We start from the raw sequence: 18,954 nt of genomic DNA, 5'->3' as shown, positions 1-18,954 counted from the left end.
AAGGTAAACCAGCAGGGGAAAATGAACCCAACCCAAAAGAGAGGTTATAAGTCAGAATAACAATTTAATAAAATAGTACAATAAGTATGATTATAAGGACAAACAATTGGTTTTAACCCACAAAACCCAAATGTATAACCCAGCACCCTGGGGTGTGAGCAGAGTGATGTTCTTTGGGCCCCCTGAGTCCAAAGTAAAGGGAGAGGGGGAAAACCTGTTGGTGAGAGTGCTGTTGGAGTCTGGTCAAAAGTGGTGATTGCAGTCCAGTCAAGAGTGGTGGTCTGCAGTCTGGTTGAGAGCGGTGAGCTGCAGTCTTCCTCTGGATCCCACGAGTGGTTAAAAAAGTCCCAAGACTCCAAGATTATATATTCTCCAGTTCAGGCAGGAATGCTTAGTACTTCCCTCAGGGCAAGGGGTTCCTCAATGGGCATGAGGACAAAAACACCCTTCTATCTCGCAGGCCTCTTAGCACCTAGTTTGTAGCCTGATGAGTCAGGCTGCTCTGGGCAGAGGATGTTAACAGTCTACTGACGACAGTTTCTGGGAAATGGTATGGAAGGCTATAGAATACACAGTTTTGGGTTACACCCATCCAGTGATGAACTGGGCCCAGGTGTTCTAACTAGGACAAACAGATACTTTTTAATACCTCAATTAAAGAAGCTGGCATTCTGCTGCTATTAAAAGGTAAAATTATGATTCTAAATATCAAAAAAGGCATGGAAATCCATTAATATCTAATAAAGTAGATAGAAACATCAAAGCATAAGGTTCCCCAAACCTGCAACATGTCCACCTCCAATCCCTGATCCTCCCACTCAGGTACAGCCCTATAGACATCTCATCCATTGCAGTATGAAATGTAAAAGACCATACAAAAGCCCTATATAAGATAACCATAGCTCTGTATGTTATATTTGCATCTCACCAAAATCTTACATGGCAGATGTAGATTTATGAAAATTTGCTTTTATGTACAATAATATGTGTAAAAGAAAAAGTTCTCGGTGTATTATTGCAATCATAATCATTTTAGCCATTAGGAAATATGTCACACTATAGTTGAAGGTTAACGACTAACTTGCTTCTTGTATCATTTCACTTCATAGAAAGCAAACAGACTTCACAATGGCAAAAAGTTTGGGAAAAGAGTGGGCTGGGGTAAGAGCTAACCTTTCTCCAGGGAGTTTCAAGTTCCAGTATAGCAGTGTTAGAAAGTGCTGTTCTTCTGCGGGCTGACAGTAGGGATTTGATGTGCCAGAGGCTGAGCAATTGGTACTCTATGTCCTTTTCTTCTTCTAGCTTTTCTGCTCTGTTAGCACAGTGAAAACCCACCAAGTGCCTGTCTGGTGATGTCGGTCCTGCTGGCTGTCCCCAGCTGCTGTCACTGCTACCTGCTGTCCCCTGTCTCCCAGCTCTGTCGGGCTACACCCTGTCCTCCTCCGAGCTTCTCTGCCCCCCTCAGCACCAGCACAGCAGCACCCTCCTGGTGCTGTGCAGTACCCACCCCTGACAGCATTTCCGTTGCTGATAGCACCAACCTAACAACCCTAATCCAAGTAGTAGTGGCAAAAAGACTGTCTTTATGGGTGCCATAATTCAGTGGTTGTTGCAAATGACTCAGGACAGCTTTTCCAAGTAAATGCATTAGACATTCATCCAAAGGCCTTCTGCTTTGCTTAATGCATGTAGTGTTAAGACCACCTGAGTTCAGGTTTGACAATTTCTGTTGTAAAAATTTGAAATATTTTTTGTCTCAGGTGACTTAAAGCTTCCTGGCTTCTCTGAAGGGGAAAGAAAGAGGTGTGCTTTATCTGCAGTTTATTCCTGCTGTGTTCATCACTGATGTAGACCCTCCACTTCCCATCTTTTATAGAATGACAGTTCTCATGCGTTACCGTACTTTGCTGTTAGGATCAAAACCAAAATACAGTCCTATTAACCCGGAAGGAAAAGTGCAAGTAGATATTTCCTCACAACACAGTTTGTTCACTCAGCAATTCATAACACTGAAAAAAAGTGATTGCTAACTTCCAGTTTATTGCCTTTATTGCTTATTTCCTTTAGAGATTCTTTTGATTAATTTCATATAATCAACCAGAATATAAAGTAGGTGAGTTGAAACTCATGCAAAGGAATTATAAATTTCCACAATCAAATTCTTAACAGAAATTTTTATAGGAGCAGTAAAAAACCAAAATAAACTCCATTCTTTTGGCATAAACTGATACATGATTAATTTAATGTGTCAATATTTGTCTTTAAGGACTACAGCAATTATTATTTTGCAGATTCACCATTCTCTATTATTTATTTTTCCTACACACCTCAACATGTGAAATTCCCATTCTTGTTAAGAGAAAGTTAAATCAAAATGTCAATATACTGCCCTTTAGTAATATTACAAAAGCTTTTCTGTACCTCTTGGAAGGTTAATTCTGCTAACAGATGCAATGAAATGTGATCTCCATGTGTAAGGCTTTGTAAAAAATAAATAAACAAAAAGGCAAAAAATATATTGAATACATACCCTGACATTTATTACGTACTTCTCTGCAACTCCACCTCCTCCCCTTTCCCCTTCAGGGACTAGAGCAAGATTCACAATGGAGTTAATGGAATCTTCAGAAGTCATGGAGACAAACCAAGTCTGCTCCAGAGGGAAGCTTCTTGTTCAAAACAAATAAATATATTTTTGCAAACTCCTTCAAATTTGATTTCAGTTTGCATGAAAGACACAGAAACCTACATGCAAATAAAAATTGTAAAAGGAATTTTTTTTAGAGTGTGGTAAAATGGAAGAGAAAGAATTACAGAGAAAGAAAGAAGGGGAATTATCATCTAGGTATATGCATTATTACAAAAATTGGCCAGATACCACAATTTTCTTCAAAATTCCTCTTGTGAATACATTTGTTTCTGCAGTAATTTAAAATATAAGGTCATGTCTTTTACAGGGAAGTTTTTTTCAGTGTTGTGGATCTCAGTATCTATTGGGAGAATTAGAACATTTTAAAGTCAGAACTGTCCTTAAGAAAATGCATTGGAAATAATTTAGTCACAACTTTATTTTTCTTTTCTAAGTTTTCGTTCGCATGAAAGATAAAAGGATCTTTTATGTAGTGAAAAGTTGTTAATATAGACTATTTTTGATGCTTAATACATTTATTCATGCACTATGTATTTTATTTCCTAGCTCTTTCCTTTCCCCTCTTCTTATCTCCCATAATTTACCTAAAACAGAAATGATGGAAACAATTCAGTTCTTAATCTAAGTGACATTTAAACAGAACAGAAATATGCTCTGTATATTATGTTCCTGAAACTACAAATTTGCTGCTCCTTATATCTGCCTTGTCTTTTGTGTCCAGTTTTGCTTTAGATTTAACACTAAATTTTATTTAACCTTTCTACTGAATAATTTGTGCAGGCATATAAAGGTAGCTGTGTTAACTGTGAAGTGTAAGCCACAACTGTGTTCAGTGACTGAACATTTGTCAGTAGAATTAAACTTACGCTTTTGACTGCGTCATTTTAGAGGATATTAAATGAACGTCAAAAAAACTAGGGTCACCAATAAGCAAAGGTCAGATGATGTATTTCAAAACCCAAACCACACAGGTAGATAAACCCTGCCAAATCTTCTTCCTAGATTCATTAATTTCAAGGTCAGACAAAACAAATCTGACCTTCTCTGTCACAGGGTCCTAAAGTTCACGTGGTCTTGTGTCTACAGAGACAGCCATTCTTCACAAGGAATGTCTACCAGTTTACCATTAAGTACAACTATATCTTCCTGGCACATATTATTGAACACATATTGAACTACTTTTTCTTTGCACCTACATGTCCTCCAGCCTCTACCCTACAGATTTGCAGAGAACCACTAGCTGAGCTTAATCAGTAGTTAACAAAAACAACATCTGCAGTCTCTTCAGAAGACTTGGTAGAAATCTTAACAGAGCTGGATGCTCCCTGGTTTTTCATTTTTGATTGCTTTTCTTTTCCCTGTGAGTACAGCTTTTTGAAGTTTTTATAAGAAGAAAGTCACGGGCTTTTACATTCTGCCTTTTTAGACAGCTCTTACATTTCACTATATTGCCCATGACATTCAACACAATTATTTGCAACTTCTTATCAGTTCAAACATTTAGGTGATAAATACTATGCAAAGATAAACATCATACAGTATTGTTCAATATCTTTATCAATGACACAGGATGATGGGATTGAGTGCACCCTCAGCAAATTTGTAGCTGACACCAAGCTGAGTGGTGTGGTTGATGCACCTTAGGGCAGTATGTCATCTAGAGGGAAGTGGGGTCAAGGGAGGTGGTTCTGCCCTTTTATTCCCCTCTCATGGAGTTGTGTCCAGCACAAGAAGGACATAGGCCTTTTGGAGCAAGTCTAAAGGAGGGCCACAAATGTGATTACAGTACTGGAGCACTTACTTCTAAGACAGAGAGAGTTAGGTTTGTTCAGCCTGGGCAAAAGAAGGCTCTGGGGAGGCCCCACTGCAGCTTTTCAATACTTAGAGGAATCTTATAAGAAAGATGGGGACAAACTTTTTAGGCTGGATAGGAGATAACAAGGGGTTAAGTTTTTAAACTAAAAGAGGTAGAATTAGACTAGATATAGGAAAGAAATTTTTTGCAATGAGAGTGGCAAAACACTGAAAGAGGTTTTCCAGAGATGTGGCAGATGCTCCATCCCTGGAAACAATCAAGGTCAGGTTGGAGAGGGCTCCGAACAAGTTGAAATTGGAGATATCCCTGCTCACTTCAGGGGACTCAGACTAGATGGACTTTGAAGGTCTCTTTCCCAGATTATTCTATGATTCTTGACCAGTACTTGTGGTCACATAGGTATGTTAGTGCTATGTTTTGTCAAGACTGTTTTTCAATACAACTAATTAGGCTAAATATAGTGTAATAGTGATATTGATACCTGTTCAGAGGTAGTTTGCACATTTCAATGTAGCACTAACTTATGCTATGTAGACATAGGCTAGTGTGCAAGAAAAAACTTATTTCTTTACACAGGATGCTCCTTAGCAAGAAGCAGACTATTACTGTATAAACTAAATTCCCTGAGAATAAGGGAAACAATTCACATACATACTGGGGTTCTTATTGTCCAATCAAAATAACTTGGTTGTGCTAAAAAGTCATATATCCTTAGATACATGCGTTACAGCATCCAAGCCTTTGTCATCAATGTTTATAAAACATCCACCTCTATGATAATTCCAACATAAACTGTACAGGGAGAAGTGACTCCGAACATACCTTTCAGCTTGACTGTGGCAGAGGAAAACAGAATGAGACACAACTAAAGAAGATATTAAATGTGAAGATGGGTTATTTCTAGTGGAATTTTGTAGGGTTTAGACAGAAGGGAACCTGCAGCACTTTGTAAGCTTGCTACTTACACAAACCATTATATGTGACCAAAATTTCAAGTTTGATTTAGACAAAGCATTGTAATTGAAGCTACCACTGCTATGAACATGCTGTTACTGAAGCATCATTCACTTTCTCACAAAAGGCAATACACAGCACCACAAATAAATGTGTACACCAACAATCACTATTGGTATCTTTCAATAAAAATAATATATAATTTTAACATAATTTGTAATGAGTTTAAATAATTAATTAAAAAATATTAAGTGAGAACAGGACAAAAAGATGTGATACTTTTGTAAACTAGGAAAGAGAAGTGTCCTGTGTATACGTGGAGAGCAGGGACAGAAATTATTCACTGAAAGAGATGAAAATCAGTTTAATAATCACTGTGACACAATGGATCTGAAATGAGAATGATAACAAGAAAGAGTGATCAAAATGGAGAATGGGAAGATGCTTGAGACACAGAAGAGTTACGATGTGTATGCTAGCTCAACAGCTTTTTTTATCAGACAGGACAGGATAAGTGTAATGGAAACGACTGACAGATACTATTACTCACCCGAATTTATTTGGAAATTGAAAGAACTCTAATAGCCTACCAAGTAACCATTAAGATCAAAGCACAATTGTCATAACAGAAAGAAGATGGCAAGTTACAGTCAAGAGGCTGAAATTTCTAGTCCCTTCATTTTAAAGCCCTAATGAGGGACTTTAACAGCAATACAGTCTTCTTATTAAAGAAGTACTATTCAGCAACCTCTCTTTTCTTGTGTAAGTGACACAGTCAATGTCTACAAGGAGCTTGAAAAAAAACCCCAAAGTTTGAAGTAATACTCATTGTTTTTTAATGTACTATTTATCTTGGCACTTAAGTGACAAATGCCTGAAACAGAAAGTGTAAGTGAAATAGGAGGAGAAAAGACTATTAAAAGAATAATAACTAAAAAAATAAGTGATTTTCTTCTGTGAATAGGAGGGCGATTTACTGAGTTAATTTCTTTTTTATCCTTTTCTCTCTAAGCTCAATCGATGCTTTATGCTTGCAAGTCAGCATGTCATAGAATACTGCAACTGTATCCTTTTGCTTTTCAATTTTTCTGATTTTCAATTTCAGTGACTATCTGCTAATTCACAGCAGTGGAAATTTAAACAACAGATCTGTTGTTTAAATCACACAATCCTGACTACATTCTCAAGTATGCACAGATGCAGACCAAAATTGTAGTCTTTGCTACTGAGGTAAAATGACCGTTCACTGGGTCTTCTTTCTCATAAATGCTTCAGCATTTGGTATGTCACCTAAGTCAGACTAGACAGATGCACACCAACTAGTAACCAAGCATATCATTTATTCTTTCAAAAGTAGTTTAATTGAGCATTCACTATTCATATTACCAGTATCAGATCAGTGTTTCTCCTAAGTACAAGTGAAGTATTTGATTCAAGAAGTTTATGAATCAGGAAAAAAGCAGGGTATTCACCCAGCTCAGTAAGGTTACAGGTTGTTCTCAGGCCTAATAAAATAGTACATTACTCAAGCAAGAGATTGCATTTTCCTATAGGGTATCACACTCTTGTATTAGCATTTCAGATATTTACTATTTTCTATTTAATTGAGGATTTTCTTTACCTATACACAGAACTCATAAGGAACATTACAATTTGAACTCACCAAAAGTGTGATGTATCAGAGGAAAGCACAACTTTTCACCTGTTTCTTTGATTTGAAGGAACAGGTTCTTTGTTCCTGTGGTGGGTTGACCCTAGAAGAATGCCAGGTGCCCACCAAGCTGCTCTATCACTCTGCTCCTCAATTGGACAGGAGGGAAAATATAGAATGAAAAGCTCACGGGTCAGGATAAGGACAGAGAGAGATCCATCACAAGAAAAACAGACCCAACTTTGGAAAATTATTTTAATTTATGACCAACTGAAGCAGAGCAGGATAATAAGAGATAACACCAAATATTAAAAACACCTTCCTCCAATCCCTCCCTTCTTCCCAGTCTTAACTTTAATCCTAGTTTTCTCTAATTCCTCCCCTCAGCTGTTCAGGGCATGGGAACAGGGACTGCAGTTAATGCATCCCATGTTTTCTCTGCCACACCTTTCTTCTCATATTCTTCATCTTCTCCAGTGTGAGGACTCTCCCATAAGCTAAATTCTTCATGAACTGCTCCATTATGGGTCTCTTCCAAGGGCTGCGGTCCTTCAGGAACAGGTTGCTGAGAATCTCAGCTCCGGTGCCTGGAGCACCTCCTTCCCCTCCTTCCTCCCTGACCCTGGTGTCTGCAGGGCTGTTTCTCTCTCATATTCTCACTCCTCTCTCACATTTACTGTTGCGCAGCAATATTTTCTCCTTTTAAAATTTGTTATTGTTGTGCTGTCACTGTTGCTAATGGGCTCAGCCTGGGCCAGTGATAAGTCCATCTTGTAGCCATTTGGCACTGACTGTCAGATATTGGGGAAGGATCTGGCATCTTCTCACAAAAGATACCCCTGTAGACTGCCCACTACCAGAACCTTGCCACTCTAGCCCACTAGAATTCCCCTTCCTTTCTCCCTTCATACAACACAACTCTGCCCAGACAACACAGTTTTCTCTCCAAAATGAACTGATTCGCACTCCTAGCCAAATTATTACTGTGGCCTTGTGTAAAATGTCATCTGTTTCTCTCCAGATGAATTATATTAGTTAAAGCAGCTTGTCACTGTATCTGTTTGGGAAGGAAAACAAACACAGATACAAGTCTTTAATTGAAATGGCACCCCATTAAACTGAAACAGAAATGTTATGCGTAAGAGACATTGCAAAACCTTACATGAAAAACATAGACCTTGAAGAACTACTGTCATGGGAGATTAGGGTAGGTTTCTGAACATATTTTTTCAGTTTCTACAGTTGCATTAATTTACCTTCAAACAACATCCTCTGGCCTTTGAACACACAAAACATACTTATGATTAAGTATGTACAGTTCACTTATCTGTACAATTCAAGTACTATATTAATTAAGGTACAGTAATTAGGCAAATAACAGGAAAGTTTTCTTATATGGAATTGTGCTGGTTTAAAAGTTAACCAGCAGGGGAAATGAACTCAACTCAAAAGAGAGATTATAAGTCAGAATAACAATTTAATAAAATAATACAATAAGTACAATTATACAGACAAGCAATTTGATTTTAACCCACAAAACCCAAAAGTATAACCCAGCACCCTGGGGCATGAACAAAGTGGTGCTCCTTGGGCCCCTCCCGAGTCCGAAATAAAGGGAGAGGGGAAAAAACCTGCTGATGGGAGAGCTGTTGCAGTCTGGTCAAAAGTGATGATTGCAGTCCAGCTGAGGGTGGTGGTCTCAGTCTGGTTAAGAGCGGTGATCTGCAGTCTGGTTGAGATCAGTGGGCTGCAGTCTTCCTCTGGATCCCACGAGTGGTAAAAAGGTTCCAAAACTCCAAGTTTATGTATTCTCCAGTTCAGGCAGGAATGCTCAGTCCTTCCCTCAGGGCGGGGAATTCCATAAAAGGGTATGAGGACAGGAACATCTACAGGCCTCTACTGCTAACAATTTCTGGGAAATGGCATGGAAGGCTATAGAATACACAGTTTTGGGTTACACCCATACCATGATGAACTGGTCTCAGCTGTCCTAACTAGGACAGGAATGCATTAATAGATGTAGAAATGCTTAGAAATATTGATTGCTGAATTCACAGGACTTCATTCAAATACTCCTGACATTAGAAAGTCTGGTCTGCAGACCATAAACACAAGAGTGTTGATGCTTTCAATAGATCAGTAAACAGCTATAAATTGCATGGTGATACAGCAGAGCTTCAAATCAAAAGACAAACCCCAAACAACTTATCAGAGGAAAGAAAACATGGGACACAAAGACAGGCCTGTTTTGTAAAAGTTAAACCAGATTCACACTCAACAGAGAAAAGAGTTCCTTCAATTATAAGTATATATAAGAATTATTTTTTGCAGATAGCTGCAGTAAAGATGAAATATGAAACTATTATATTGAAAATGGACCATAAATGTTAGATTTTAAATGTATTTTTCAGCTTACAAATTACAAGGAATGTAGGAATGTAGGCATAAAAATAACTTTGAGAGTATGCACAACTGATTTTGCTCCCTCTCTAAATTTTGTCAAATACTAGCAGGCTCACAGAAGTGCCCTTCATATAAGTGTGCTGTGTTGAAAAGATAAAGCAATGAAAGGGTTAATTACATTTCAGTTCATTGCCTGCCAGGGAGAAGATAAAGATGGAAATTTTCTAAATGCAATTCTGCTCTCTCTAGTGAAACTATGTACTGTATGTTGAGGACATCCAAGGACAGATACGATTGCTTCACTGAAGCAAAGTTTTCTAGCTATAATCCCCAATCAAAAAATATTTCATTAAAGAATTTCCCACTTACTGTGCATCATTATTCCTGTCAACGCACTTCCACAGAGGAAAGATGACAAGCATTCTAGGTGATATTGAGGCCAATGATTTCCTGAATTGGCGATGAGATACTCTGAAGCTGTGGCAGGGAATGCAACAGAATTTCACTGTGCTGCTCTCGCTGCACAGAAGTATCACACCAGGCTTTCAGTGCAAGAAAAGCCTTTCTATCAGGCAAGTTTTATGGTCAATATCTTCCCTCTTTTTAACAGCTAGAATGCATCAAAAAATAGATACAGCCACTCTAAATTTCATAAGCATGTCACAAGAAAAATAGAGATTATAACACTAGGCAGGTCAGTTTTTAGCTACAAATATAGCATACGGCAGGATTTCAGGTATTATCATTAAAGCCTATTGGTATTGAAGTTCATGGCTACCTCTATGGTGTAACTTCTTTGGGTGGAATGCATTTGTATTGACTGCTCCAGAGCTGAGGATATGGGACTTTGATAGGTAATGTGGATTACCAGAAAATTCTTCGTGGACCCCATTCATTTTATCTTCTTATTAATTTACTGAGCCCAGTATAATTCCCTGCTTATATAAACACGGACAGGCAGTCTCATTTTTCAGAAAAAAAGAGGAATGCTGTAAAAGCTTTTGCAACACACTGCAGTAAATGAGGGAAGACATTAACTGTTGATTTTCATAAATTGCCAGATGTAGTGCCAGGGCAAAAGGGGCTTAGTAATGAGTTTAATCACTGTGTTACACATCTGACATTCATGTCGGTAACACTGCACTCTTTATCCAACAACGTTCAATAAAATATTTAGTTGCCATTTTCCTGTGCAGCAAAAATAGCAAATAACATCACTTACAGGATGTGTAGGAAAGAAAATGTGATATACCAAGAAAACAAATACAGGAATAAAATTGCTTTACGATTTTTTGAGGATTTTTTTATGCTTTTTTTTAAGCATTTTCAGGGATTTGTCAGAAAATAAAAAATCTTATGGCCATAGCCCATAAGAAACATCTGTATAGCTGTAGAAAAACAAATGTGAATGTAATGTGCATAACCTCTCTCTCAGGTATTCAGGTTTGGATTTTTTAAGAAATTTTGCTAGTTTAATGAAAAACCTTGTTTCACATCCCAGACATGAGAGACTTAATGTAGAAAACATAATACAGTAGCCTTTTTAGTTTCAACAACATTACAATGTCACTTGAGTGCCTGGAACAGTAAGAGAGGTATCAGACCATCAGGTCAAGATATTTAACTTGCAAGCTAATAAAAGGGAATGACTTCTTCTCACAGAGAAGCACAGTAGCTGTTCCCTCTTAAAGAACACAAATGGATTTTTCTTCTCCATTAAGAGTATCGAAGCAGAGGTCCATTATGATTTTTTCCCAAATAAGAAGCTAAGTTCATAAGAGTACTAAACATCTGTCTCATAACAGTCATCAACAGCTACTTCCACCAATGAAGACTTGCTTTAAGTAACACTAGCAAAGAACTTAATGCTTGCTGTGAAAAACTGACATGTCAACATGCCAGTTATGTTTGCTTTGTCTATTTACCAGAGAAGAGAATTCTATCTTTTTTAATTTGAAATAAAAATATCAGTTCCAAGAAATTTATTATATTGATGAACTGGCTTTAAGCCTTTTGCTGCCTGCTGTTCGTGTGAAATTGCTCTTGTTATTTCTCAGGGAGAATTACTCCTTTTTGACATCACTGTTGTTCTTTAATCCCAGTTCTGATCTACAGCTACCCTTTCAGACTGACCTAACTTTGTCACTCTTTGGGATTATCATTTTTCCTTTGATTCACACAAATATGAAAATGCAGTGGAAGTTTACTGCAAATGACATCAGAAGATACACAGGCAGAAACAATTCATTCCAAGATTCGTACTATTATTAAGAATTTATCGGGTGTTTTAAAATCCCAGAATTTCTTTTAATGCTTCACTTTCATGATTAACATCATGTAATGGTAATAGTTATAGTCTATGAGAGAAAGAAAAGCTAGATCACTGTAAGACCAGGCTATCATCCTTGAAATATTATAGTGAATTCTTCTTTAATATAGGCAAAAGAGCAAATGAAACTCATCACTGCATTACAGGTTTATCATGTCACACAGTAAAAGATGTGAATGCCTTTGGCAGGAAAAAAGAAGAAACACCTTTTTACAGCGGTTGCAATCATACTCAGCTAGTAGTTAAGCATCTGCCTTTTCAGCTGGAGATTGCAGAGGGTGTTTTGCACTAAAATGCATAATAGTTTAAAAATTTACAATACGTTTATCCTGTTAGCTCCTACAACTTGCAGATTTTACAGAGAAAATTAGCTGGGAGTGCTCACAGAAGTTCCTGTTAAAAGTGTGCTGGCAAAGAAAGAGCTGGGATTGCTCTATTTCCAGTGGACTAACATTTGTCCTCTCTCATGTATAGTCTGAAAATCATTCTTTCATGACTTACCTTGAGGCTTACATATAAAAAGAATAAAACTAAACAAAACATGTATTTCAGAGCAGTTAACCTTCTGCTTTTTGTCAAAAGCCAAGATTGCACCAAACATGAATTTTAATTTGTCCCCAAAAATATCTTTGGGTGTAACTATTTTCCTTTTGTCACATAGCAAGTATAATGGCAAACTGGGATTATAAATTCACTTATCTACCAAATGAAGAAAAGCCCTGTTCTCCTATTAAAATACTGACTCCTATTAGACTTTCAAAGGTCATCTTCAGAAGATGCCTGAAGTCCAGTTGTGATCCATACACAGTTAAAATCAGCAGAATTCAATGTATGCAATTGGAGTTACATTTAACTAAATCAGATATAAATATAGAGCACTTGAGCAAAAGACAGAATAAGTAAGGCTGAGAGGATATCAACTTCTACAGCATTTAAAATCTCAGAAAAAATTGTAATATTTCATCTGGGCAAATAGTCACAATTTTGCTAGGTAAGGATATCTTTTCTGTAAGTCTTCACTAGATACTGAAGAGAAGGTTTCCATCAACTATCTAGAAAGAAAATATGCTTTTTCAGATACTAGGGCATAAAATCAATTTGTTCACAGTTGTTTATGTCATCATCTTCAGAGCACATACCATTTACAGTCAACTTTTTTTGTTTTTCTCATAATCTAGTTTTAGCTTATCTCATCCAAAAATTGAATGATGTCTTCAGTTTCATGCAGAATAAGAAATTAACTCATAAATTGAACTTACTGAACTGAATACCCACCCACTCTCTTTGGAATGCCTCATTTCTACTTCACGTGTTCATTAAGAAATTGAACTATACTATGTGAAATTCAAATAATAGAATCAAACGCATAACCTGTAAGCAAGATTTCTTAATATTTGGGTAACTTAAAGATGGATGGGTTGGATTTTGCTAAGTTGTATGGGTTAGCATGTCCTAAGTTGATGCTTTATGGAATGTTTTATTTCAGTTGACTGTTGTCCTTTAAACTTTTGCCAAGTTCCCTTATGTTCTAAAGTTTTCCAGTAAAAGTGTGTTATTGACCTCCTGAGAAACTTGTTCAGCATCTTCTTCCATGAGCTCTCTCAAGGTATTAAAAGAACTGAAAGTCCTTTCAAAAGATCTGGCGAGAGGACTTTTGGAGCGTTGTATATTTTTAAAGTAAAACCTCTTCAATGAGCTCAAGACCTGGGGTCTTAGAGACCATGAGAATGATCAGAAGTGCTTGTCCTGCTTTTGTGCTCTGAGACAACCACTCTACTCTCTGGGCACCTGACTATATGTCTGCCCTGTTAGAAGCATTTTCCTGTATAAGCAACAATCCACAGAAGCAGTGGTATCAACTGCATAATGTGCTGACAGCACTGTGCTAATTATCCCACTGCTTTCCCCAGAAGGCATGAAGGGTGAACACAATCATTAATTGCAGTACTGCTGCCGACGGAAATGCAGGGCAATACCTTACTGTGATGTCACTAAATAGATCTGAATTTGAATTGTTCTTATTATTAAATGAGACATTGATGCAGCTCATTATGTAGGTTTTTTAGTCATTTTTTCCCACATTTTCCCTACTAACCGAGGTAATGACAGATACACCGTAGAATTGAAATGAGAACTCTGAGGCCAATCAAAAGAGACTTTGGGGCTCTAGGATGACTGGTTAAGGGATCAGGAACACAGGTAGTGTTATCCTCTATCCTTCTAGTCACAGGTAATGAGGAAAACAGGAAGACCATGGCTTTGAGCCCGGTGCCTTTGGCAGAATTTTAGGTTTTTGGATCGTGGGCTAGTCTACATAACACCAGACCTGCTGGCAATGGATGGGGCACACTTGTCACAAAGGGGTAAAGGATCTTTGCACAGGAGTTTTCAGGGTTCATTGAAAGAGGTTTAAACTAGATTGCAAGAGAGAAAAGTATAAAATGAAGCTTACTAGAGATAAACTTGGGGGGGGGGACAACACACCAATACTTGAGGGGCGGTGTGCTAGTAAGGTCCTTCAGCCTGACCTCTCAGAGGAGGAAGGGGATGGAGATTCATGAGGCAACAAAGGTACAAGAGTTATTGTTGTGTTAGAAACCATGGAGGTGGCTTCTTCTCCAAGAAAAGGTTGCTGGATAGACAGCCCAACTGAAGTGTATCAACAACAACAACGAACACAGCATGGGCAAAAAACAGGAGGAGCTGGAAACCATTGAAAGGAAAAAATCGACACAGTTGTCATTATGGAAGTGTAATGGGATGACTTGCACAACTGGAGTGGTGGAATGGATATCCATAAAATCTTTAGAGGAGATAAGAAAGCAAGAAGAGATAGTGGGATTGCCCTGTCTATTTAGGCTGCATGGGCCTGGAGAGTGTTGGTGACTGGACTTAGATCCAGCTGTCGGCTGGTCACCAGTGGTGTTCTCCAGGGCTCAGTATTAGGGACAGTTCTGTTTAAATCTTGATCTATGATTTAGATCAAGTGCCCCCTCATTTAGGTGCCAGATGAGACCAAGTGGATGTGAGTGTTGGTCTGCTGGATCAACTCTACAGAGGGATCTGGACAGTCTGGACTGAGGTGCTGAGGCCAATTTTCTGAGGTTCAACAAGGCCAAGTTCTGAGTCTTGCCCTTGGGTCACAACAACCCCCTGCAGTGCTACAGGCTGGGGGCAGAGTGGCTATAAAGTTGCCCAGTGGAAAAGGACCTTGAACTTCTGGTTAACAGTGGCTGTTCATGATCCAGTGTGTGTGTACCCAGGTGGCCAAGGAGGCCAATAGCACCCTGGCTTGGACCAACAATAGCGTGGGAGCAGGACCAGGGCAGGAATCATCTGCCCGTACTGGGCACTGGTGAGGTCACACCCTGAATTTAGTGTTCACTTTTGTGATCCTCACAACGAGAAACACACTGAGATGCTGCAGTGTGTCCAGAGAAGAGTAAGGAGCTGGGGAAGGGTCTGGAGTACAAGTCTGATGAGGAACAGCCTAGGGAGCTGGGGTTGTCCAGCCTGGAGACTTAGTGGGGACCTTCCTGCTCTGTACAACCACCTGAAAGGAAGTTGTAATGAGGGGGGGAGTCAACCTCTTCTCAAAAGTAACAAACAATAGGATATGAAAAAATGGGCTGAAGTTGTGCCAGGGGAGGTCTTGGTTGGATATCAGGAAAAATTTCTTCATCAAAAGGGTTGTCAAGAGTTGTCAAGCATTGGAACAGTCTGCCCAAGGAAGTGGCAGAACCACTATACCTGGAAGTGTTCAAAAGATGTGTAGATCATAGAATCATAGAATTTTTTAGTTTGGAAAAGTCCTTTAAGATCATCAAATGCAACCATCAACCCAGCACTGACAAGTTCACCACTAAACCATGTTCTTAACACCACCTATACAAATCTTTTAAGGATATGGCACTTAGAGACGTGGTTTAGTGGTGAACTTGACAGCATCAGGTTTATTATTGGACTCAATGATGCTAAAGGTCTTTCCAACCTAAATGATTCTATGATTCCATATAATTTTGGACTTTTTTTTTAATGAAACTTTGGGTGTAGCTTTTCCCTAAAAGATAAAGTTGCCATTTATGATAATTTAAGAATGTGTTGCTTAAAATTTACAAGACAGAACAGTGTTTAAAACGTCTGTGGTATTTTTGCAACAATTTCTGTCATATTTTGTTTTGAATTGCGCTGTCACAAGTAGAACAGCTTGTCTTAACAGTTATATTTGAATAACACAAAAACCTACTTTGCTAACAAAAGTCGAATTAGGAAGGCTGCAAGGTAACCTAAGAATTTGAAATTGCTTATACATTCCTACTGGCATATTGTTTTCTTCTCAGCATCTTTTCCCAAGGTACATGGATCAGACTAAATTTATATACATAGTAACACACTACAGTATGTCATTAAAAAATATGTATCTATAAATACCATGGTTTTATCCTTCATATTCAAATAAGTTCCAATGAGTTTTTACACTCTCATTTGATTATGTTCAGAAATATTACCTCAAGTTAATTTCTATTTTCCAACTATTTTGAATTCTTTGCACAGAAAGTATTCACTGAAAATTTAAAACATAATTAAAAAATATCTGTATAAGAAACTACATTGTACAGAAGTTGATAAAGGCATTTGCTTTTCTCTTATCTTAAACACCCTATCCTAATTACCTAGGTAGCCTCATCTCCTCAGATGGTAAGATTGATGGAGAGAGAGACAACAGGTTAGCAAAGGCATATAGTGCTTTCGGAAAGCTTCATAAAAGAATTTGGCGAAATAAACACTTGATGAGAAGTACAAAGATCAGTGTTTACAGATCCATAGTGCTGTCCACTCTTTTATATGGATCCACATCATGTGTCATCTACCGCCACCACTGCAACTTTTAGAACGCTTCCATCAATGCTGACTCCATACAATCCTAAAAATCCACTGGTCAGATTATGTGACCAATACATCTCTTCTTGAACAGGCAGCAGTCACAAGTATTGAAGCCATGTTGCTGAGAACACAGCTGTGTTGGGCAGGGTACGTCTCCAGGATGAAGGACCACTGCCTCCCTAAGATCCTGCTCTATGGTGAACTTGCCACTGGCTGCCGCAAGAGAGGAGCCCCGAAGAGGAGATACAAGGATTCCCTGAAACAACATCTCAGCCTTGGCCACATTGATCAACATAACTGGTCTACTCTGGCCTCCAATCAGGAGGTCTGGAGACACACCATCTGTAACGCTGCTGATGCTGTTGAGAAAGCACGCAGGATCACCCTGGAGGAGAAAAGGCAATGCAGAAAGAATCGTGCCTTGCAGAATATACCACCTAAGGAGTCTTTCTGCTGTGCCTTTTGCAACCGGATGTGTCTATCTCGTATTGGCCTTCTTAGCCATCAGCATGATTGTAACAAATGTGGGTAGAGCCCTTTACAAATCTTCGTTCCTGAAGCCTAGCCATGAAATGAAATTAATCTTAAACAGCATCATAATAATAAAACAAAAATGGGAGTGCCAACTGGAGTCAAACTAATGCTGTAGTGCACAGATGCATTTTTAAATTATCCAAAATTTAGAAACACATAAGAAAAAACAGGAAAAAAACTCTTTTGGTAAGAATTAAAGATCTTAAAATCTTACATCATGGCAGTGAGAATAGTGATCAGAAATAAAAATTTGAGGACTCAGGTTCTAAAATGCTACTGAGTTGTATCCTAAGATCTTGTATTAGATATTAACTTAAATTTTCTGCAGGAAGGAAAGGGAGAAAGAGGACACTTGTATCTTGAGGACCATCATCACTCAGCATTCACTTCTGTAAAAAATCTGTTTCAACTTCATAAAAGATTTTTTTATAAGCTGTGAAAAGACAGAAATTCTCTAAAATTCTGTGAGTTTTCTTTGAAAATTCAATGTTAAGTGAATGTCAAAATTTTATTAATCTGTCCTAGAAATAAAAATAAAACAATCACATATATAAAGAACTCCACTTGGTGAATGATTAAATAAAACATCTTAAATTCATAAAGTAGACATTTATTATAAAACCAAAAATTATAATAGACTGTTGATGAAATTTTATTCAAAAGAATATGCTTAGAGAGAAACATTATTATCTGAATGACTATAAGATATAAATTACAATAGATCAGGAAACTATTCTTCAGACAGAATCGAACTTGGCTACTGTAGTGCCTCACCTAGCAGTATTTTCCTTCATTTAAACATGCGCTGATGCTCAGCCTCAAGCTCCTTCCTATGCACAAAAATAAAAATCTTCAGAGATTTCACAGTTCATACCCTCAGAACAAAATATCTACTGCAAACTTAATTAAGAACATTTCTGAAAAAAAAACCTGTTCTTCAGGCACTGTGACTTTACTTTAGGAATAGTAAGCTGCTTACTTCACTCTGTTCCCGTTGGTGGAAAGAGTCTTGTAGTCTGAAATCCAGGAACCAAACTCATAGCAAAAACTTTGAAGCATGGGATACTGCTAGTACGAAAGGCATTAACCACAGAAAGCCTTTTTTCAGAAATGAGGTCTTTTGGGGTTCAATTGGGAAAGCAGTCAAACAGGTCTGAACTAATGAGAGTGACAAAGACCTTACAGAAGGATTTAGACCTCACACTGATGGACATTGCAGTTTTTCACGGGACTGTATAAGATGGACCCTGCTTCTTTGTGCAATGGACAAATATGTTGCTGACCAGAAAAAGAGTTTTAAGAGTTAGAATCAACAAGTCAAGTGAACAGATGCTATTTTTTTTCTGCTATTGGTTGTGGCATATGACTTGGAAGAACAGCTAATCTGTCAGCCCCTAAATTTCCATATGTGAGAAATGGAGATAATAGTGTTTCTTGGCCTTGCAGTTGTATCAGGTGCAATTACATGGATAAGACTACAGCAATCATCCCTAGTAACTGTTCCAAGAGGCGATTTGGAATGTTGCCTGTTACTAGAATCCATATTTTAACAAAAAAATTTTAATAATATTCCATGCCATAAATCCTTCCCCAAAATCTGAGAACTGGTGGATTATACTTCACAGGCAGAATCAAAGTCTTCAGTGTAAGTTTCAACATGCAAGTATCATTATGTTTTGCATTAATTTGAAGGTACATTTTCACTGCTTTATACTGCTCACATCTTTACTATT

The sequence above is a fragment of the Pseudopipra pipra genome, chromosome Z, assembly GCF_036250125.1.
Source record: "Pseudopipra pipra isolate bDixPip1 chromosome Z, bDixPip1.hap1, whole genome shotgun sequence".
NCBI classification, from domain to species: Eukaryota; Metazoa; Chordata; class Aves; order Passeriformes; family Pipridae; genus Pseudopipra; species Pseudopipra pipra.
The sequence above is the reverse complement of the archived record's forward strand: the minus strand, read 5'-3'. Positions refer to the sequence as shown.